Source organism: Entelurus aequoreus, linkage group LG08 (assembly GCF_033978785.1).
Source record: "Entelurus aequoreus isolate RoL-2023_Sb linkage group LG08, RoL_Eaeq_v1.1, whole genome shotgun sequence".
Lineage (NCBI taxonomy): Eukaryota > Metazoa > Chordata > Actinopteri > Syngnathiformes > Syngnathidae > Entelurus > Entelurus aequoreus.
This window is the reverse complement of record NC_084738.1, coordinates 34,908,383-34,920,194: the sequence shown is the minus strand read 5'-3', so window position 1 is coordinate 34,920,194 and position 11,812 is coordinate 34,908,383. Positions and strand designations below refer to the sequence as shown.

Below are 11,812 nucleotides of genomic sequence, written 5' to 3'. Positions count from 1 at the left end.
CAATAATCATGTACACTTTTGATTAATCATGCAATTTATTTTGCCCGTACAAGCTCTTTTACCTTAACTGCTGTACGGTCAGTGATCAGATCAATGCATACGTCAGCACAAAAATTAGTGAAGGGATTCCAACTGGTGGGCTCGCTCGCAAATTTCACTCCGAAATACAGCCTGAGAGAAGTTTAGATACAACTGGGACCAAGTTTTGTGCAAATAAATGACATGCATTGATTTGGAACGTTTAAAAACATTCCTGGATGACATTCTTATAGTAAAATTGCATTTGCTCAAGCTAAATTCCATCATGCAAGTCAGTAATTATTTGTGATTAATCATGATTAATCTAAATTATAAAATGTGATTAATCTGATTTTAAAAATTCATAATTTGACAGCCCTAATAATATATCTTATGAATTATTTGCATATTCAGAATATAGGGAGGAAAGAAAAAAGGCCCCCTGTGCTGCACTTCGCACAGTGAAAACGCTCTGAAGCTGAATGAATGAGCATCCAGTATATTGAACCATTATTGAGCAATAAAGTAGTAAAAACGACAGATGTTTCTGTTGTCCAACTGTGATGGGTTTTCCTTGTTTTCACTCCATCAGAGACAACATGGGAGAGACCTTCCAGTGTACCCGGGACACCAAAATCCTCCTTGCGCCACAAGAGCTCCTTACAAGCAGGTATATAGAAGAGCTACTCCGCCTTTCGTGTCGGAACTTTTCTATCACTGCAGCTTCCTCATCTCTTTGTGACCCGAGGCTATGAATTGTACTAAACTTCCACTATGGGCACAAAGCACCCTCTCATCTACACCACACACACACACACATTATATATTTATACACACACATAGAAACAGACGCTTCCTGGATCACATTTTATCAATAGTGTTAACCGCAGAACTAAGGGCTCCTCTGTCAGTCTTTTGGCTCTCGTCCCCCTCTGAAGGCTGATTAACACGGATACCTTAAGAGGATTGTAATATGTTTCCCACTCCACTGCTGAAAAATGCTCTCATTCATCGGTATTACCGTATTTTTCGGATTATAAATCGCTCCGGAGTATACGTCGCACCGGCCGAAAATGCATAATAAAGAAGGAAAAAAACATATATACGTTGCACTCGAGTATAAGTCGCATTTTTGGGGGAAATTTATTTGATAAAATCCAACACCAAGAATAGACATTTGAAAGGCAATTTAAAATAAATAAAGAATAGTGAACAACAGGCTGAATAAGTGTACGTTATATGACGCATAAATAACCAACTGAGAATGTGCCTGGTATGTTAACGTAACATATTATGGTAAGAGTCATTCAAATAACTATAACATATAGAACATGCTATACGTTTACCAAACAATCTGTCACTCCCGATCGCTAAAGCCGATGAAATCTTCTTCCTCGTTGTCGCTCCTGGTATGCGCCGCTCGCGTCCTTTCTTTCTGCTGCTCGATCGCCGTTTTCTGCTGCATATTTCACTACGTCCAGCTTGTAATCTGCAGTATATGATTTCCTTTTCGGTGCCATTTTTGTTCAGCCCTTCTCAGTTTTTATAAGTTACCGCCAATGTTGAAATGATCCATTTTAATAGCTACGGCAGTAGCATTTAGCATATAGCAGTTAGCATCCCATGACCCACAATGCACTTCTGCCATGACCCTCCCCCGCCGAATTCTTATTGGTTGACGTGTGAGTGACGATTGCTAACGTGTGTGTGACGATTGCTGACATTGCTTCGTCTCTTCCGTGAATGAGATAAATAATATTATTTGATATTTTACGGTAATGTGTTAATAATTTCACACATGTGTCGCTCCGGAGTATATGTCGCACCCACTGCCAAACTATGAAAAAAACTGCGACTTATAATCCGAAAAATACGGTAGCTCCATTTGAAACCCTGATTGAGATCCATAAATCGATATGTACAATGACATTAATCAAGGAAAGAACAGGCCAATGCTTCCTTACTTTTTATTTTTGTTGATATCAAAGTAAAATTTTTTTTCAGGTAAACAGAATAAAACCTCACCCAAAATATAGAAAATACTGTTCCTTAATTGGTGCATGATAGTTAATGATTGTGACTCATCTGCTTTTCAATGACAAATGGGTTTAATTCCCTAACAATGTCAAAGTGCTTTAGTTTGATTGGTGTGAATTGAGATTTTCTAGAAATCTTTGAAATTGCATAGGTAATACTGCTGTCAAAAAGCCCCTTATTGACGCCTTGTGCAGAATTGGCTATTTTTGGAATTCCACCAAACTATCAAAAAATTAAGCAAACTTTTAGGGATAGTATTGCCTTTGCATCATTAATAGCTCGTAGAAGGATTTTATTGGAGTGGAAATCACAGTTTGGCCCCAAGGCCTCCCTATGGCTTAAGGACCTCATGTTTTTCTTAGATTTAGAGAAAGTTAAATATAATCTGAGGGGTACACCAAAACAATTTGACTTGACTTGGGCTGTATAATTAGTTACATAGCTAAATTAAAGACACGATAGGATAAATGTGACACCCACTGTTGACAATGAACCGTTCCACTTACCTCAACTCTTTTTTGTTGTTGTTGTTGTTGTTGTTTTTATTCAGTGACACTTCTCTGTATGTTTGTGATTTTGATTTTTGTTGTTACTTTTTTTTCCCTTTTAGTCAGTTAGTGTGATTCTCTATCTGCTTGTGGTGAAGAGGAAGGCAGTACATTGCTACCCACTGTGACTGAAATGTAGGACGGGGGGCTGGAAGGGGTGCTATTCTTTTACTTTTATTATTATTTTATTTTTTTCTTAAAATGTTATTTATTTATTAATTTGTTTGTATTTTTTGTATTAGTTTTATTTTTTTTTGGGGGGGGGGGGGGCAAAAAAAAAAGTGTCTGTTTTCTCGTGATTTAGGGCTATATAAGTAAACATTGATTGATTAATTGAGTACCTGTATTATGATTTCCCTATCAAATTAATAAATAAATATATAAAAAAAAGCCCCTTATTAGTTTGAAATAGTTACAAACCAAATGTATTGTGCTTTTGTTCGTATAGCTTCTTCAAGTTAAAATGAGTAATAGGCTTTTGTTGAATTAATTATTAAATATAAATAAAAATAATATCAGTGATACTGGGCAGCACGGTGGAAGAGGGGTTAGTGCGTCTGCCTCACAATACGAAGGTCCTGAGTAGTCGTTAGTTCAATCCCGGCCTTGGGATCTTTCTGTGTGGAGTTTGCATGTTCTCCCCGTGACTGCGTGGGTTCCCTCCGGGTACTCCGGCTTCCTCCCACCTCCAAAAAACATGCACCTGGGGATAGGCTGATTGGCAACACTAAATTGGCCCTGGTGTGTGAATGTGAGTGTGAATGTTGTCTGTCTATCTGTGTTGGCCCTGCGATGAGGTGGCGACTTGTCCAGAGTGTACCCCGCCTTCCGCCCGATTGTAGCTGAGATAGGCTCCAGCGCCCCCCGCGACCCCGAAGGGAATAAGCGGTAGAAAATGGATGGATGGATTAGTGATACTTATTTAATGGCAATGTGAGTGATTACTCATGAGTAAAATTTGGGAAAAATATGTTGTATATATATTTTTACATATTAAGACTTATTATATATGTATACTTATTTTGCAAGAAGACTAAACGTGATATAAAATACTTAAATTCTTGTGTCCACAGTGAATGGAGTGAATGGTGGGAGTTTGGAACATCCACACAACAGTCTGATACGGAAAAGCAGTACAGAGCCACAGGTAAACATCAAGTATATGCTTATATACAGTACTTCTCAACATCACAAAAAGTTCAAGAAATAGATTTTATTTGTCTGCAAGACAAGCGGTAGAAAATGGATGAATGGATGTTCTTCATATGAATGATGATAATGCATTAATGATCTATTTACAAAAAGGTCACTTTAATTAAAGTTTTTTTTACCTAGAGAGTGTTAACTTTCCAAAGTTTTGCAAGCATTATATCCCGCTCACTTATAGTTTTTAGTACGTAATGATGTAAATGTGTAATGTTACACGTGCACGCGCATTGCTTTCTTGAGTTTTTTGTTACGAATGGGTCGCATGTCTGCGGAGGTCGTGTTTCCAAGATGCAGGGGGAAAAAGGCAGGAGGCAGCTTGACGCTAAGAATGACGATTTAATCCGAAATACGAGGCACAATACAAACTCACTGAACTGCCAACTTAGCCTAGCATAGCGGCATGGCGTAGCAATGACAAAACTTAGGAAGTAGCATGAGGCCAAACGTAACTTGTCGCGGAGGGCGAAACAGACTAATGAGGGCGTTGGAACAGATATAGACAATAAACTGAGGATAATATTACCAAACTAAACCTCATTATATGACCAGGGCAACAAGGTTTCTCATTGTATCCCAGTGGGTTGAGTTTTTTTCTTGCCCTGATGTGGGATCTGAGCCATTGTGGCTTGTGCAGCCCTTTGAGACACTTATGATTTAGGGCTATATAAATACAATTTGATTGATTGATTGATTGATTGATTGAACAGGCCATGACGGTTTAGCTACAAATGTTAGCTATTTTTAAATGTATATTCTATCGTGACAACAATGTGTTAGTTGCTTCTCTTGAACTGCTTTTTTCTGTGCGCACACTCCAAATATTTACATGTGGACAAGACAGTGATAATTAGTGACAAGTCAGAACGCCAAACAAAATTCTTCTGACGGGCGACCAATTTGTATTCATTTTTATTTAATTGTGAAAAATATAGACAGTTTTAAAATGATGTATGTTGTGTTAAACCGCTAATGATAACATAAGCTAGCCGGTGGTGTTTTTGTTGAATTTTTTGGTGAAAAAATTTAACTTTGAACAGTTTGGGAACATACCCTGTAAGCTGGTCTCCTATAGGAGCAAATCACATTTTCAAAAATGGCACTTCAACACAAAATATCCTTAATGGATAAAATACACAGAAAAAAATATGTTGTCTTTTCATGTTTAGAAATGTAAAAAAAATCAGATAATAGCATTTTGTATTTCAAACAACATAATTGTAATATAAATAGTTGCCGTTTAGGTTTCAATAATGCAGTTTCACATATTGAACTACAGAAAATGTTCACCTTGATTAAATAAGTAAAGTGTTTTAAAGGCTCATATTAAAACAAACTGTAGGGAAGAGAGTAATTCCTTTATATTTAAAAATCTCTTATTTTCTTAATTTAGTGGCAAAACTCTAGTTATTGGGTTTATCAAGGGTTAGATCTTTTCTCAGCAGACATTATAAGGGCCAGAATCCCTGGTAGTGTAACAGTAAAAACTTCTGTCATTATGGCAGAGGGCATACTGTATATTACCTGTACTTCTGCAAATCGAGAATCATTATTCATAATTCAAGGTTTTATTTATAATGATTGTTTTTTTGTTGTTGTTTTTTTGACAGGGCCTGAAAGTAGCGTACACTTTCACTTTTTGCGACAATGTTGCGAATTACGGTTTTTAAAAGTAATCTATTTGGTGGGAGAATGTACGTACCTGTACTGGGCACAAACGCTAGAGCATACTTTGAAGGAAGTAAGAACTGGAGACTCAAATGGGGATGTAGTAAGTGAAATCACATGACACACACACATGATTTACTTCTAGGGATGTAACGGTATCAAAATCTCACAATACAATCACGGTATTAAGGCGACAGTACGATATTATTGCGGTATAAATTTTAAAAAAAGCATGGTAAAAATGCTATAGTGAGTAAAATGAAGTGGCAAGAATGTTTAGGATAAACACACTTACTGTAATTGAAAATGTTCTCATCATATTTTTTTACTGCAAACAAGTATTTCTAAGTGCAGATAATTGTACAGGAACATCTACTGTTTCAAGTAAATATTTAAACGAATAACTCACAGTTGATGTCTTTAAAGTAACATTGTAAACATCCAGTGGAACAATAGTAAAACAATAATGTACAGTTTAGTGTCTTTCAACGTTTACATTATGGGAAGCAGTGTCTTCTACAGAGAAAATGTTTTATATCAGTCTGGAAAATGTTGTTACTCAGAAAAATAAATTCAATTCAACTTGTAATATTGTAAATACCTCACAAACTGATGGTTGGCTTTGCTGGCTTCAACTTCAAATATCTTTTCAGTGTGACGGTTTGAGGCGGCAACTTGTCCAGCCCTGCCTTCCACCCTCCCCCGCGACATCAACATACAAGCAGTTGAAATATAGATGGATGGATTGAGGATGTATCGAGTAGCTTTTTAGATTACTCTTATTTCCCGCGTTGTAACTTTTTTTTGTGTGCTTTCAAACCGTGCGGTGCACCGCGACCGGCTGGCTCTGTGTTGTCTTGGAAACGCTCGAAACACAAGCGGCACGCTTCGCTTTGCAGATTCCAGACTTTCTTACCACCGCCAAAGATGTTATATTTTGGCCTGGGCTTGTTTTGTCTGTTTATCAGCAACATAACTCAACCAGTTATGGAATTTAATGTCCAAAAAATTGTCACAAATATGGCTCGCTATCTTAAACTTCATCTCCTCCATGGTCTCACAGTGAATGCAGTCTGCGCTCTCTTAAAGGCCTACTGAAATGAATTGTTTTTATTTAAACGGGGATAGCAGATCTATTCTATGTGTCATACTTGATCATTTCGCGATATTGCCATATTTTTGCTGAAAGGATTTAGTATAGAACAACGACGATAAAGATCGCAACTTTTGGTATCTGATAAAAAAAGGCTTGCCCCTACCGGAATTAGCGTGACGTAGTCAATTGAACATATACGCAAAGTTCCCTATTGTTTACAATGATGGCCGCATGAAGTGAGAGAGATTCGGACCGAGAAAGCGACAATTTCCCCATTAATTTGAGCGAGGATGAAAGATTTGTGGATGAGTAAAGTGCAAGTGAAGGACTAGTGGGGAGTTGAAGCTATTCAGATAGGGAAGATGCTGTGAGAGCCGGGGGTGACCTGATATTCAGCTGGGAATGACTACAACAGTAAATAAACACAAGACATATATATACTCTATTAGCCACAACACAACCAGGCTTATATTTAATATGCCACAAATTAATCCTGCATAAAAACACCTACGTGTTTGTTATGCTAGCTCCTAGCTCCTCTGCTAGCTCCTAGCTCCATAGAACGCGCCAATACAATTCAAACACCTGATCAACACACACAATCACTCAGCCCAAAAGACCGTTCACCTAACCCAAGGTTCATAAAGCTTATATATTTTAAAAAAGTTACGTACGTGACGCGCACATACGGTCAAGCTATCAAATGTTTAGCAGCCAAGGCTGCATACTCACGGTACCTGATATTCAGCTGGGAATGACTACAACAGTAAATAAACACAAGACATATATATACTCTATTAGCCACAACACAACCAGGCTTATATTTAATATGCCACAAATTAATCCTGCATAAAAACACCTACGTGTTTTTTATGCTAGCTCCTAGCTCCTCTGCTAGCTCCTAGCTCCATAGAACACGCCAATACAATTCAAACACCTGATCAACACACACAATCACTCAGCCCAAAAGACCGTTCACCTAACCCAAGGTTCATAAAGCTTATATATTTTTAAAAAGTTACGTACGTGACGCGCACATACGGTCAAGCTATCAAATGTTTAGCAGCCAAGGCTGCATACTCACGGTACCTGATATTCAGCTGGGAATGACTACAACAGTATATAAACACAAGACATATATATACTCCATTAGCCACAACACAACCAGGCTTATATTTAATATGCCACAAATTAATCCTGCATAAAAACACCTACGTGTTTGTTATGCTAGCTCCTAGCTCCTCTGCTAGCTCCTAGCTCCATAGAACACGCCAATACAATTCAAACACCTGATCAACACACACAATCACTCAGCCCAAAAGACAGTTCACCTAACCCAATGTTCATAAAGCTTATATATTTTTAAAAAGTTACGTACGTGACGCGCACATACGGTCAAGCTATCAAATGTTTAGCAGCCAAGGCTGCATACTCACGGTACCTGGTATTCAGCTGGGAATGACTAAAACAGTAAATAAACACAAGACATATATTTACTCTATTAGCCACAACACAACCAGGCTTATATTTAATATGACACAAATTAATCCTGCATAAAAACACCTACGTCTTTGTTATGCTAACTCCTAGCTCCTATGCTAGCTCCTAGCTCCATAGAACACGCCAATACAATTCAAACACCTGATCAACACACACAATCACTCGGCCCAAAAGACCGTTCACCTAACCCAAGGTTCATAAAGCTTATATATTTTTAAAAAGTTACGTACATACGCAAAAAAAAAGTTGCGCACATACGGTCAAGCGATCAAATGTTTAGAAGCCAAAGCTGCATGCTCACGGTAGCACGTCTGCGTCTTTGTCATCCAAATCAAAGTAATCCTGGTAAGAGTCTGTGTTGTCCCAGTTCTCTACAGGCGTCTGTGTATCGAAGTCAAAAGTCCTCCTGGTTAGAGTCTCTGTTATCCGAGTTCTTCCATCTTGACTGCATCTTTCGGGAATGTAAACAAAGACGCGCCGGCTGTGTACTGTTGTTGCTGACTTCGTTCGAAAAATACGTCCGTTTCGCACCGACAACTTTCTTCTTTGCTTGCTCAGCTTCTTTCTCCATAATGCAATGAACATAATTGCAACAGATTCACGAACACAGATGTCCAGAATACTGTGGAATTATGAAATGAATACAGAGCTTTTTCGTATTGGCTTCAATGTGGAAGGCATACCCGTGTTCCCCGGGCTACGTCACGCGCATACGTCATCCTCAGAGGCGTTTCGAACCGGAAGTTTAGCGGCAAATTTAAAATGTCACTTTATAAGTTAACCCGGCCGTATTGGCATGTGTTATAATGTTAAGATTTCATCATTGATATATGAACTATCAGACTGCGTGGTCGGTAGTAGTGGGTTTCAGTAGGCCTTTAAGGGTCTGTAATGCAAGGAAAGTAACGTTAAAGAAATTTCAAGCTGACTTTTCTTGTAATGATTCTTTTTAAACTTTGGTACTCTCAGCTAAATATCATCTCTATTAAGATGAACTCAGGAGCTTATGTTTCAATGAAGATAATTACTAGTAATGGGTTTCCACATTAAACAGTCCCCTCCTTTCCTTTTAGAGATGCTGATGGCAATTAAAGCAGATTAATCCTTCCCACACTATCTGTTCCCGTGATCGTAATTAACAAGGCAGTCTGGGTACTGCAGCTATATAACATCCACCCACCACTTGGTTTCACTTTGTCGCTTTGTTTTACTACCTTCCTGCAGTCATTGAAACAACAACAATTGTCATCTGCATAGGGGACCTTTTTTTTCCTGTATTCAATGTTTTTGCATGATTGAGGCTATGAAGTCACGCAATCTCTTCATGTTTTCTGTCACTTTGTGGCCCCCTCAAACAATAATCTGAAATCAATGAGTAAATGGTCATGCTCTTCTTCAATCTTAATTGCTTCCAGAAGGTAATGTCTCATACATAACCACAGTTTTTAATAGTGAGCAACAAAGTGTAATAATATCCAACATAGACATACTGTAGCAAAAATAAAGGGGTCATATTATGATGACCCCCACACTTTTTTGTAGTCTACATAACATATAATGGTGGTTCTTTGGTCAAATGTTTGCATTATTATGTTTTACAGACCATTTTGAAGCTGCTTTCTGACCTCTTTAGGGTGCACCATTTTGTAGGCGGTCTTATTTACGTGCCTCCACTTTGACTGCGTCTTCTCCTCGTCCGCACTTTTGTAGTTTTTACTGCTTCCATATGGAGTCTACTAACAGATATATACGCGGCTTTGTATTAGAAATGGCAACAGCGGAGGATGCATGTGCATGTACTGCCCCACAACAAGAGGATAGCGAAAAAGAAGGAGCTTATTGACTACAACGTCGGACTACAATGGCGGACTCGCGCAAAGCTCTTAGGGTAAAACATTACCATTTATAGAGACATCTGCTGACGTTACATGTTGGAAAAACATTGTAAACTTCAAACGACTCCTTTAGAGCAGTGGACCCCAACCAAAATAAATATATATATTTTTTATTTTATTTTTATGTTTTTATTAAATCAACATAAAAACAATATATACATTATATATCAATATAGATCAATACAGTCTGCAGGGATACAGTCCGTAAGCACACATGATTGTATTTCTTTATGACAAAAAAAAAAAAAAAAAGTTTACATACACTTGTAAAGAACATAATGTCATGGCTGTCTTGAGTTTCCAATACTTTCTACAACTCTTATTTTTTTTGTGATAGAGTGATTGGAGCACATACTTTTTTTTATGGGTCTACTGAAAATGTAACCAAATCTGCTGGGTCAAAAGTATACATACAGCAATGTTAATATTTGGTTACATGTCCCTTGGCAAGTTTCACTGCAATAAGGCGCTTTTGGTAGCCATCCACAAGCTTCTGGCAAGCTTCTGGTTGAATTTTGACCACTCCTCTTGACAAAATTGGTGCAGTACAGCTAAATGTGTTGGTCTTCTGATATGGACTGGTTTCTTCAGCATTGTCCAAACGTTTAAGTCAGGACTTTGGAATGGCCATTCTAAAACCTTAATTCTAGCCTGATTTAGCCATTCCTTTACCACTTTTGGCGTGCGTTTGGGGTCATTGTCCTGTTGGAACACCCAACTGCGCCCAAAACCCAACCTCCGGGCAGATGATTTTAGGTTGTCCTGAAGAATTTGGAGGTAATCCTCCTTTTTCATTGTGCCATTTTAAAGTACCTGTTCCATTGGCAGCAAAACAGGCCCAGAGCATAATACTACCACCACCATGCTTGACGGTGGTGGTAGTAAAATACGGTAATAGACACAGTAAGAACAGAGGTAGGAACTAACGTCAAGATAAATTAAGATCCAAAAAAGTGTGACAAAAGTTACATGCAGTACAAAAACACAAACGACAGCAACACTCAAAAACATGAAAAAGCTTTACACTGCTCACAACCCTGTCCATCCACACACACACACACACACACACACACACACACACACACACACACACACACACACACACACACACACACACACACACACACACACACACAGACACACACACACACACACACACACACACACACACACACACACACACACACACACACACACACACACACACACACACACACACACACACACACACACACACACTCATATACACAGTAGCAAGAGCAGCAAGAGCACCAGTTAGAAGCTAACAGAGCTCACCACCAAAACAACTGTGCTAGTGTGTATATGTGTGTGAGTGTGACAGTGTGTGCATGTGCAGGAGTCATGTCTGACATGGAGGATGGAGGCTTTGACGGACTGTCTCTCCTCTCTCTACAGTGTCCGGGATCAACGTCGCCCACCAGGAAACAGAACAAGGAGACCACAGTGACGGTGAGTGGGAACACTTTCCATGAACTACCCCTTAGCCTCTTCAGTAGATGTGAAAGGTCACATTTAACACCAAGAGGGGAGCCACATTTCATTTCATCTCACATTCTTTGGAAAGAATGCCAACACTCCTGTTCGGAGCTTTTTTTTTCTTATTAAGACAAATGCATCTGTATTATATCAGCTATAAATTACAAATCATCGGTGTGGGCATCACGTCTTCCACTGGGCCAGTAAAGAAAACAAATTATACAGTTTGGTGACTGGAATTCTGTCTGAAGTCTTCCATGTTTTTTTATGCTTGTGTAGACATGCACATTGGCATCATCCTATGCAGCATCAAGATGGTTTTTCCACTGTACAAAAACCGTTGTGAT

The 11,812-nt window shown here is 38.6% G+C and overlaps 1 pseudogene; it reads left to right on the top strand.

Moving 5' to 3' along the window:
* Positions 1–11,812, top strand: part of LOC133655824 (myosin-4-like) — a 249,022-nt pseudogene that overhangs the window by 167,136 nt on the left and 70,074 nt on the right.